The 12,425-nt window shown below is 45.4% G+C and overlaps 1 protein-coding gene and 1 pseudogene across 3 annotated transcripts in view; both read left to right on the top strand.

Moving 5' to 3' along the window:
* Positions 1-12,425, top strand: part of WWOX (WW domain containing oxidoreductase) — a 1,119,479-nt gene that overhangs the window by 723,630 nt on the left and 383,424 nt on the right. The gene's annotated exons all lie outside the window — the stretch shown is intronic.
* LOC100997100 lies at positions 9,611-11,895 on the top strand (annotated as a pseudogene).

Here is a 12,425-nt window from a genome sequence, read left to right as displayed (position 1 = left end):
CGGTTTTTTCTACGGAATCATGCACCTTAGACCTGGGAGAAATGAGGGTGACATCCAGGGTCAAGGTTTTCCAATCAGGTATTTTGGGGAAAAATTCCTCCTTCAAATAACAAGTAATGTGACATGGCAGTATGTTAGACATTACAGCCAAGGCCTTCTGGTTGACGTTGGGGAACTGTGGGCATTGTCCCCACTAGGCCCGTCATTTGCCCTTGAAAAACCACCCCTGGGCTCTGTCAGGTGTGGTCTGTGCACCAGCTACCTTTGTGCTCCCCAGATTCTTCCACCTGGCCCGGAAGCTGACAGTAGTTGGCTCTCTTGCCCTTTCTTCTTCTGGTTGGATTTGGCAATTTACTTTTCAGGCTTCTTCCCTGCAGGGTGTCAGTTCACCACTTTCCTCTGCAGAAGGTTTCATCCAGGCCGGGCGCGGTGGCTCACATCTGTAATCCCAGCACTTTGGGAGGCCGAGGCGGGTGGATTACCTGAGGTCAGGAGTTCGAGACCAGCCTGGCCAACATGGTGAAACCCCATCTCTACTAAAAATACAAAAATTAGCCAGGCATGGTGGCACACACCTGTAATCCCAGCTACTTAGGAGGTTGAGGCAGGAGAATTCCTTGAGCCTGGGAGACGGAGGTTGCAGTGAGCCAAGATTGTGCCACTGTACTCCAGCCTGGCCGAGAGAGTGAAACACTATCAAAAAAAAAAAAAAAAAAAAGGGAGGTTTCATCCATTTTCATCCATTTGGCTGACAAGGGCAGGAACTGTTCCTGCTGTTACTAACTCTAGTACATTGCATGAAACCTTGCTATTTCCTTAAACTCTGCACCGACCTTTACAAACAGTGCCTTTACCAAACACTTCTTACATTACCCGTTTTGAGTGTACCATCTGCTTCTTGCCAGGACCCTGACCAAGAGTTTGAAATCTCAGACCATGATGACCTCCTTGCCCAATGCATAAGCTTTCCTTCAAAACACACATTTATGGGGGCAGAGGGAGTCTCTGGAAGGAAACTTCAGCTGAGCTATGGCTCCTTTTGCTTCCCCTGGGTTTTAATCCTTCCTTCCCTTCCTGTTCTTTTAAGGAAATCTGAAAAGGAGCAAAAGAGCTTTAGAACTGCACTGCATCTGTCTGAGGCCAAGGGCAGTTGCAAGCAGACCTCTCTGCCCGTGTTTCAATGACCCTCGTCTTGCTCCTTGGCTGCCTGTGAGTCCGTGCTCACATCTGGCTCTGTCTGCCCAAATATAAACTTGAGAGTGACTTCCAAGATACACACGGGGCTCAGAGGTTCTCTCCCCGTCCCACTCACTGGCCCTGCTCTCTCTCGATGTTCCCAAGTCCCCTGGGTGACCTTGTGTGTCCTTCCTGGGATGTTGCTCAATCACCCTAAAACTGTAAGGCCAAGTGGTCGTAGCCAGAACGTGGCAGAAATACTCATGCTTCTGTTCTGCTTTCCTAGCGTGGAATCCCCTGTGCCTTAATGTGAGTAAATACTCCCCAGAATGAAGGCAGAATCCAGTATCTGTTGTTTTAACTAAATCCCTGACTTGGCCCCCTCTGATAAACCCTCTGATAAAGAATGGATGTAAAATTTGGGACACTGGATAGGACCAGAAGGCGAGAGAAAGAAGGCACCCTTTTCTTTCCTAGCATTTGGGTTCCCAAAGAAGTAAAACTCTGTGAATGTTCACTTCATTTTTTCCTGATATATTGAGGACTCCAGATGTAAGCTCATTGACAGTCTTGGTGTGTTCTTCAGTATTTGTGCTTTTAATAGATATTGCAAGTGTGTTTAATGTGAAAATAGAAACGGAGGGCTTTTAAAAGAGCTTACTCAAAATCCTGCCAATTACTGAAATCTACCAGACAAGAAGGAGCCACTTTTTTTTTTTGATACAAGGAGGGGAAATGTTTCCACAAACGCCTGGCCCTTTGTCTTTAAAATTTTTCATCTCTTGGGTACTGAGTTGTAATAGTAAATACAGATGTAGCTGTGTCACATTGAAAGCACGACCAAATTGCTGTACAATGTTCAGGATACCTTTATGTCACTTTAAAATGTAGAGTGTCATCTAAAAATGAGCAATTGCTGTGAAGAAACTGGGGCTGGCTCTGATTTTGTGGCTCCATTTTTTTTTTTTTTTTTTTGGTTTCTTGAGAAGATCATCTTTAAGTCACAAGTTATGCAATGCAAGTACTCATCTGTGTAATCTAGTTCGGCTTCCAAAATTTTTCATCACCTGGTTACAAACATCTGAAGGCAAGAAATAGCCAAGATTCCATTGCAAGTCCCAGAGTAAGTTATTATTAGACAGAAACAAACAAGTAAATACCTTGGACCTGAGCTATTGCCCAAACCAGTCCTGACTTGGCGTGGGGTCTGACCAACTGTTTTTGATCCCACAATCTAAAGTACGTTTGTGGAAATACAAAGGTCAAAACTTCCCCTAACCCTCTGGTGGAACTAAGGAATGAAAAGTTGCTTAAATGTTTTCCTGTTGCCAGTTTTTCTTAAACATTAGCTCTATTCTTCTTTTATTTTTTTTCTTTCCAACCCTGACTCTGATTCACAAAGAATAGGGAAGCTTAGCCAACTGCAATTTCAAAGTATTGTTTCTTAAGCCCAGGCCAAGTGTGTAGACTTGATAGAATTCTGATTAATACATCTTATTACATTAATTTTAGAAGAAACCCGAAGGCATTTCTCCTATTCCTAGTGCAGGCCAGCCTGCCAGAAGCATTTGTCTCCTTAAAGAGCTAATATCTTCAGCTACCAACAACCATAAAACTGAAAAATCTATCGGAAGAGTTGGCTTCTCTGGATGTGCGTAAGGCACACTACAAAATAGATGTAGAGCTTGGCTGAACTTTGCTTCAAATTTGCCAATCAAAATTCACGAACCCACGCCAAGTTGGCTACAAAACCTCTTGCTTGGAGCCAGCACTAATTATGTCAACAAGTAGTTGAAGTTTAGCCCCTGTTAAGTCCTGCACTCCTGGGTATCGGGGATGAGTCTTCGTGTGGAGGCAAACGGGCCCTGTCTTCGCTTGGCGACCTCCTAAAATTCCCAGGACCTCTTCAGGTCCCAGCCCTTTCTGTTTCCCTGGGGTGTACCTCCTCGCTCTCTGTCTTGGATGGAAAGAGTTCCAAGGCAGTCCAGTCGCCCCAGTGAAGTTTTCTGATGAGGTCAAGCCTTCTTATTGTCATAGGTCATTTTCTTTAGAAATGAGAAACCATCTCCCTGGGCTTTCCAGGAAGTAGACTCTGAGTGCAGGTGTGTTGCGGAGAACGCATGCCTTGGAATTAACACCTATGGAAGATGGAGTGGGCAGAGGGAGAAGTTGAGCTGAGATGCAGTCCAGCAAGGGTCTCAGTCAACCTCATGGAACTAAGAGGACCCATCAGAGCTAATCCCTATTGCGCTAATGTGGTCAGGCTTTTATAAACCTGCCTTGACTTGTGATTGGGTGGGCTGCCCCAGGAAGGATGTGCCCTTGCGTAAGGTAGCTCTCTATGTTCAGGTACTCCCTGGAAAGGCCGATGGCTGAAGGCTACAGGTTACCCTGGAAGGGAGACCTGGGCTGCACATCAGAGGCCATCTCCTTCCCAGCGTGGACATGTTCCAGCTCCTGCCCCAGCCCTGCCACAGCATCACCCTCTCCAGCACACACAGCCCTTCTCTGTTGATTAGGATTGCTTGAGCTATTCTACAGCTTTCGTTGACTCAGGACTTGAAGTACAATAGAAAACCCTAGGACAAGGCAGGCCCACTTTTGAGGCTAGGCACAGAGGCTCGTGCCTGTAGTCCCAGCACTTCAGGAGGCCAAGGCAAGAGGATCAGTTGAAGCCAGGAGTTTGAGATCAGTCTGGCCAACACAGTGAGACCCAATCTCTACAAAAATTTAAAAATTGACTGGACGTGGTGGTACATGCCTGTAGTCCTAGCTACTCAGGAGACTGAGGCAGGAGATCACTTAAGCCTGGCAGGTCGAGGCTGCAGTGAACTAAGATGCCACAGCACTCTAGCCTGGGCAGTTTTGAGTGCTTCCTCTACCATGTAACTAGCTTGCCAGACAACTCATTAACTATTCGGGACCTTAGTTTCATCTTTCCTGAATTGGAGCCAATATACGTAATTCCAAAGGTTGCTTTTAAGTGTAAGTGAGAATATTGGCAGAAATTCGTTAGCACTGAGAGAGGGAATATAAAGTGGAGGTTAAGTGTACGGCTTAAGAGCAGAGTCGGGAAACCTAGACTTGCATCCTGATTTCTGAATCGAATGTTCCAGGGTAAGCCACTTAATCTCTCTAATCCTCATTGTGCTTAGCTCTAGAATGGAGGCTTGTTGAGAAAATTAAATGGAAATGATAACGGCGAAGCACTTAGCACAGGAGTAGGCCCGTAGTACTCAGGTGTTCATTCCACAGCAAAGCATTCACTCTTCTGCACTCTTTCCCAGTCAGTTGGCCACTACTGTTCAGTTCACTTCTTTTGGATCTTCTCAGCCCCATCAGGTTACCAGGTGAAATGAGCCCAGGTCAGCAGGCCAGTTGATTGAGCACTCCAGTCAGCCATCAGTTAATTCTGTCATTCAATGTCTTCAGTGACCCCCCAGTGAGGCAGGAGGTGGGAATTGACTATGGAGGCGAGACTTAACTCCATAGATAGGGCAACACACCAGACCAAATTGAGGACTAGCTAAAACGGGGATAGGGTGGGCGCGCCTTTCCATAAGACGTGTGCACCAGTGTGTCATGTCAGTTTACCATTTGCATGGCAACACCTAGAAGTTACTGCCCCTTTCCATGGCAGTGACTCAACAACTTGGAAGTTACCACCCTTTTTCTAGAAATTTCTGCATAATCCACCACTTAATTTGCATATAATTAAACATGGGTGTAAATGTGATGGCAGAATTGCCTCGGAATTGTCACTGTGGGCACTCTGCCTGTGGGGTAGCCCTGCTTTGCAAGGAGCAGCACTTCTGCTGCTGTTGTACACTGCCCCTTCAATAAAAGTTGCTAACACCACCAGCTTGCCCTTGAATTCTTTCCTGGGCCCTTTTGAGCTAAGCCCCAATTCTGGGGCTCACCTGCCCTGCATCACCAGCACAGTTGAAGGCCACAAACTCCCAGCATTTTCATCCATAAACAAGGCTTAGCAATATCTCTGATGTTGGGTAAGAGCTTAGGTGTTTGCACCAGCGAGATTTGCACTCAGCCTTTTTTGAGTGAGACTTGAACTTGATTCTGAGTCTGCTCCCTCCTAGATAGACTCATTATTTACTTATTTATGTATTTACTCATCCATTCATTAATTTATACTCTTAGTTTGATATCAACACCTGTAAAATGGGGGTGGTAATGTGGTGATATGGAGGAAAATAAAATAACTCAATTATTGTTCTTACTATTTACCTCTGTATTGTCATCATTATCATTCCTTTGATAACCATGAGCACCTGTCATGGACCTGGCACTCTAATAGGCTCTCAGGATGCACATTGACCCAGTCCCTGCTTGCTGGAGACATAAGAGAAGCCCCCAGCCACTGACATCTGGGTGCTGTAATAAAGCAAGACTAGTCATGGATACTGCTAAGTTTTGATGCCAAAGAGCCAAATTTGTAGTACCAGAATGTCCTTTACATGTGTGACCCAAAGTTTTGGCTACTGAAGAGGTTGCATGCCCTACAACAGTGGAAGTGGTGCCCTGAATATGCCAGAAATAATGGTGGAGTCAACTAAGACCTCGAAGTATTGTTTGGAGACATCTCAGTATTCCTAAATCATTTTCCCATCCTTAAATAAAAATCTTCCTTACTGATGATCTGAGAACTTCCAGTCAGCTTCATTTCCATTAGTAGAGTTGGCCATTGCCTGCTAAGAAACTTTAGGTGGTTTTTCTTGGGATCAGTGGACAGACTTAGGATTAGTGGGTCCCCTCCTTGAGGTATAATAACAACCTTCGTGAAAGTAAGACCACAGGGCCTCTCTTCAGGCAAGTGCCTTGCATTTTAATACCAACCATGCCACATGCATGTGTTTCCTGGGCTTGCAATAACAAATTACCGCAAACTGGGTGGACTGAGAATTATTCATTGTCTCATGGTTTTGGAGGCTAGAAGTTCAAAATCAAGGCTTTGGTGGGGTTGGTTCCTTCTGGAAGCTACAAGGGAGAAACCATGCCATGCCTGTTTCCTGGTTTCTGGTGACTGCTGGCAATTCTTGGTGTCCCTTGGCTTGGAAACACCACATTCCAACCTCTACTTCCATCCTTACATCACCTTCTCCTCTGACTTTGTGTCCTTTCCATCTCTTATAAGGACACCAGTCATTGGACTTAGGACCCACCTAATTGAGTAAGATCTCATCTCAGTCCTTATCTTAATTACATCTGCAAAGACCCTGTTTCCAAATAAAGTCACATTCGTTGGTTCTGAGTGAACATGTTTCTCGGTGGACCCTATTTAACCCACTGCACTGCATCAAACGTATGGGTGTACTTTCTCTTGGCCTTTCTCCTATTTGCCTTCTCTGTGTTGGGAATTGTGGCTTTACACCCATCTACTTATCCCTGCATGTTAAGCATCGTCTCTTACCTGATAAGCAGAAGGATGATAAAAGTGAAGAAACTGAGGCACAGGCTTGCCCCAGGTTATACAGCTAGTAATGACGGAGGATGGATTGAAAGCCAAGCTTCTCCCATCCTCCACTCCACAACAGCTGTAAGGCCTCTGGTCTATCCTTCTCCCCTGCCCACCACATGGCTTCTTATTTTGAAAACCCAATGGCTAATAAAGTAGATGAGTTTCAGGATTGCAAAATATTGTGGTCCTGGCCTTTGCCCGTAGTGTAATCTTCACAGTGACCAGAGTGTTTGCAGTTCCTAGGAAGTTCACCCATTCCCAACAGTGTCCCAGGGTCAAGCTCAGGTGACCTGTGGTATTTTTATACCCATATATGTGTCAATGTTTATAACTTTTAAAGTTGTTGTCAGGAAGCACCGAGGCATGTGGTCGTTCACAGATGACAAAGACAGAGGCTCAGGTTGCTTGCTGAGCTTTAAACCCAAGTCTATTTCTAAGGCTGCACTGAGTCTTTGAGAAAATGCAGAGTAACCTAGCACAGTGTCAGACACAAAATAGTCTGCAAATGCCCTCATAGATCCAGGCTTCTGAGTCCAAAGCAACAAATTCTCATCTCCAATTCCCATCTTCAAATATTAACATAAACTCTTTTTTTTTCTTTTTTGGCGGGGGCGGGGGAACAGAGTCTCGCTGTGTTGCCCAGGCTGGAGTGCAGTGGTGTGATCTCAGCTCACTGCAAGCTCTGCCTCCCGGGTTCACACCATTCTCCTGCCTCAGCCTCCTGAGTAGCTGGGACTACAGGCGCCCACCCCCACACCCGGCTAATTTTTTGTATTTTTAGTGGAGACGGGGTTTCAATGTGTCAGCCAGGATGGTCTTGATCTCCTGACCTTGTGATCCACCCACCTCGTCCTCCCAAAGTGCTGGGATTACAGGCGTGAGCCACCGTGCCTTGGCCAAAATAAACTCTTTTTTTTTAAGAGACAGAATCTCACTGTGTTGCTCAGGCTAGAGTGTTGTGGCATCTTAGCTCACAGCAGCGTCGACCTACCAGGCTCAAGCGATCCTCCTGCCACAGTCTCCTGAGTAGCTAGGACTACAGGTGTGTACCACCATGCCCAGCTATTTTTAAAATTTCCTGTAGAGATGGGGTCTCACTGCATTGGCCAGAGTGACCTAAACTCCTGGCTACAAGTGATCCTTTTGCCTTGGCCTCCCAAAGTGTTAGGATTATAGTTGTGAGCCACCATGCCCAGCCTAAAATAAACTCTTTAGTGTCAAAAAATCTACTTGAGGCCAGGTGTGATGGCTCACCCCTGTAATCCCAGCACTTTAGGAGGCCGAGGTAGGTGGGTCATCTGAGGTCAGGAGTTCAAGACCAGCCTGGGCAACATGACGAAACCCCGTCTCTACTAAAAACACAAAAATTAGCTAGGTGTGGTGGCATGCACCTGTAATCCTAACTACTCGGGAGGCTGAGGCAGGAGAATGGCTTGAACCCACGAGGCAGAGGTTGCAGTCAGCTGAGATTGTGCCACTGTACTCCAGCCTGAGAGACAGAGTGAGACTCTGTCTCAAAAAACAAAACAAAACAAAAAAAACAAAAATCTACTTGAACCAACTAAAATTCCCGTCCCCACCTAGAGTTCTAAATATTTTATGAATAAAGCCTTCAGAGCCTAAGCATTCACTAAAACCAAGTGGCCCCGCGTTACTAATGGGTGGAATATTATTTTGAATCTTTCCATCACCTTTTCTTAATGAGAGTTACATTGCTGGGTGAAAGCTTTTTATGCAACCCCATCATTGTTGAACAAACAGATGCTTAGCGTATTTAGGTTGGAATGCAAGAGAACTAAAGGTATGGGAGAGTCTTAAGGAAGCCTGCTTTCTCTTCAAGAATGCTATAGAATTGAAAGGTAATTCCTAAAGAACAGGCATTTGTAAATTAGGGAGGAAGAACTAAAAAAGATTCCTAGCAAGAAACATCATAAAAGGGCTGGATAAAGCCAAAAAACTAAAAGAAAAAAAAAAAAAAAGGAATTAGAGAAAAGAGGCTTCATGTTGTTTGTAAATTTATGAATAAATCTGTTAAAGAAATATTGGATTCATATTCAACCTGGAAAACAGGGAAAGGTCTTTTATTGCATGCTTAGAAGTTTGAATACACTTTCAGTAGCTCTTCGTTATCTCAAATTAAATCTTAAATTGAGCTTGTGGTTCTGTGAATTAATACTCCGGCCTTTCAGCCCTGCTGCTGAGGTCATTCAAATCTAATGGTGGAAATGGTCACAGGGTCAGGCCTTGGTTGGTGCTGTATAGAAATGCCTTAATGATGCCGGCAGATGTTTGCATTCTGCAGCTGGGGCAGCCAGCTAGTAGGGGGCTGCAGGAAGCGGGGAGTTGATGATCACATTATTGTATCAGCCGCCTGTGTGAACAAGGAAGGATAGACGCCCACCCCATCCCACCATTCCAGGTTCAAAGAGGCAGGTGCTTCCTAAAGCAGAAAAATGTAAGGGAAGTCATCATCGCTTATCACCACCTGAATGTTCACCATGGTGACCACATCTCAGGATGCTGCAAAACGAGAGAGGTCACCTGTCTGTGTAATCACATATAGCATTCTAAAGATGTTCCATTCATTCAACACATGTTTAATAAAGGCTTCATCTGAAGTTTAATGGACACATTGTTTGATAAAACAGACCCAGTCACTGGTGTCAGGGAGTTTATATAGAGGTATGCACATATCTGTGCAAATGTGTGCATTTAAGGCCCGCCGAGCCTCAGCTGATATGCATGTCCTAACTTTGCTGTTTCTCTAAGGGAATGGAAGGATTGGCTACCCTGAGCTTCCTAGACCTTTTTTTTTTTTTTGACAGACTCTTGTTCTGTCTCCTAGCTAGAGTACAATGGTATGATCATAGCTCACTATAACTTCCAATGCCTGGGTTTAAGTGATCCTCCCGCCACAGCCTCCCAAGTAGCTAGAACTACAGGCGAGAGCTGCCATACTGGTCTCATTTTTGTGTTTTATAGAGATGGGGTCTTGCTATGTTGCCAAGGCTGGTCTCAAACTTCTGGCCTCATAGGAATCCTCCTGCCTTGATAGATGTCTTCATTGTAGGTTTCTAGCCTCTGAATCCAAATTTTATTTTCTAGTACTTTATTTTATTTTACTTTTTATTGATTGAAACCTTGAAATAAAAGTTTTTAAAAATTCATTTGATTTTAAAGAGTCTTTAGAAATATATAAAGGTTAAAAATAACTGTCATTTTGGTTTTTATAAACAGTCCACTCTTACACATAGAGACATTCAGATGCTTCATTTTGCCTATAGAAAGTTTTTCTAATAATGACCAATGATGGTGAAATTGTTATTGATTTCAAATGTGTGATTGGTTGATTTACTGGATTCAGTCCAAGCTCCTCCCAAAGGTTAGCCCATTGACTCTAGAACTCTGTTTTCCTCATTCATTCATTCATTCATTCATTCATTCCTCTAATCAGTATGTATAGTGCACTTGCTGCACGTCAGATACTTTCCTAGGTGCTGGGGAGAAACAAGCCAAGCACTTCAGTGCGTGTATTAGTCTGTTTTCACGCTGCTGATAAAGACATACCCCAGACTGGGAAGGGTAAGATGTTTAATTGGACTTACAGTTCCACATGGCTGGGGAGGCCTCAGAATCATGGCAGGAGGTGAAAGGCACTTCTTACATGGCAGTGGCAAGAGAAAATGAGGACGAAGGGAAAGTGAAAACCCCTGATAAGCCCATCAGATCTTGTGAGACTTATTCACTATCACGAGGATAGCGCAGGAGGGACCGGCCCCCGTGATTGAGTTACCTCGCCCTGGGTCCCTCCCACAACATATGGGAATTCTGGGAGATACAATTCAAGTTGAGATTTGGGTGGAGACACACCCAAGCCATATCAGGGTCCTAGGCAACTTTGTGTGGAAACAGAACAGAGAGGAAGCGACACACCTTTCCTTTGGGGGCAATTTTTGGGTTGCTTTTGTTTTTATTTGTTGTTGTTTTCATTCCTGGTAGTGATAGTAGCAGTAGAAAATGGCAGTGCTGTAGCCATAAACAAAGTGCTCTGTGCATTCCCTCTCACGATCCCCTAAACCCTACAAGGCTAGGGGAAAATGCTAATACTCATGAACAACTCCACTTTATAAATGAGGATGCTGGCACTCAGGGAGGTCACGTGAGTTTCATAAGGTCACAGAGCAACCAAGTGGCAGGGCTGACTCCCACCCAGGTCTGTTACATGGGCAGCCTATTATTACCGCACTGTCCTGACTTGCTCTAGCGAGATCTAAGAAAGGCACAATCTGCTTTCCTTTTGATGGTGTGTGGCAGCATCATGGCAGCGCGAATTTCCACGAAGAGGATGTTAGTCGCTGACGGCGTCTTCAAAGCTGAACGTGATCAGTTTCTTACTCAGAAGCTGGCTCAAGATGCTGCTCTGAAGCTCAGATTCAGGTTACACCCATCAGGGCAGAAACCATTATCTTAGCCTCCAGAACACAAAATGTTCTTGGTGAGAACAGCCGGGGATTCTGGCATTGATTGCTGTAGTTCAGAAGAGATCTGGCATCCCAGTGGGTGTTGTAGAGCTTTATGCTGAAAAGATGACCCCAGAGGTCTGCGAGCCATTGCCCAGGCAGAGTCTGCAGTACAAACTCCTAGGAGGGCTTGCCGTGCAGACGGCCTGCGATGGTGGGCTGTGGTTTTAATTTAGATTTTAGGTTTTAGTTTAGGTTTTAGGTGGGCTTTGGCCCCCCTATCATGAATAGAGGGGCCAAAGGCTGCCAAGTTGTGGTTTCTGGGAGACTCTGAGGACAAAGGGTCAAATGCATGAGTTTGTGGATAGCCTGACGATCCCCAGTGGGGACCCTTTTAACTAGTACATTGGTGCTGCCATGTGCCATGTGCTGCTCGGACAGGTGTTCTGGGCATCACGGTGAAGATCGTGCTGCCCTGGGACCCAGCTGGTAGGATTGGCCCTAAGAAGCCTCTGCCTGACCACGTGAGCATCGTGGAACCCAAAGATGAGATACTGCCTACCACTCCCATGTCAGAACCGAAGGGTGGGAAGCCAGAGCCGCCTGCTGTGCCCCAGCCAGTCCCCATAGCATAACGGGCTCTCCTTGGTGGTTGTATTTGGAGTCTGGATGTTACTTTGTAAAGACATTTAATAAAATTTGGTACAAAGACAACCGGGCATGCCTGTAATCCCAGCACTGTGGGAGTCAAGGCAGTCAGATCACTTGAGGTCAAGAGTTCAAGACCAGCCTGGCCAACATGGTGAAACCCCGTCTCTACTAAAAATACAAAAATTAGCCAGGCGTGCCCTGTAATCCCAGCTACTTGGGAGACTGAGGCAGGAGAATCGCTTGGACCCAGGAGGCCGAGATTGCAGTGAGCCAAGATCGTGCCATTGCACTCCAGCCTGGGCAACAAGAGTGAAACTCAGTCTCCAAAAAAAAAAAAAAAAAAAAAAAAAAATCATGGACGACAGAAATGTATTGTCTCACAGTTCTGGAGGCCAGACATCCAGAATCAAGGCAGTGCTACACTTCTTTCAGAGACTCTAGCTAAGAATCTGTTCGTGGCATCTTTTGTTTCTGGTGGCTGCTGGTGATTGTGGGCTTGTGAGCATATCACTCCGGTCCCAGACTCTGAGGCCACATGGCCTTCTCCTCTTCTCCTGTGTTCTCCTCTCCTGTGTGCCTCACATCTCCCTCTGCCTTTCTCCTATGAAGACACTTATCTTTGGATTTAGGGTCTTCCTGGCTGATCTCATCTCAAGATCCAC

The sequence above is a fragment of the Papio anubis genome, chromosome 18, assembly GCF_008728515.1.
Source record: "Papio anubis isolate 15944 chromosome 18, Panubis1.0, whole genome shotgun sequence".
NCBI classification, from domain to species: domain Eukaryota; kingdom Metazoa; phylum Chordata; class Mammalia; order Primates; family Cercopithecidae; genus Papio; species Papio anubis.
Note: the sequence above shows the minus strand (reverse complement) of the source record. Positions and strands in the feature narration are given on the sequence as shown.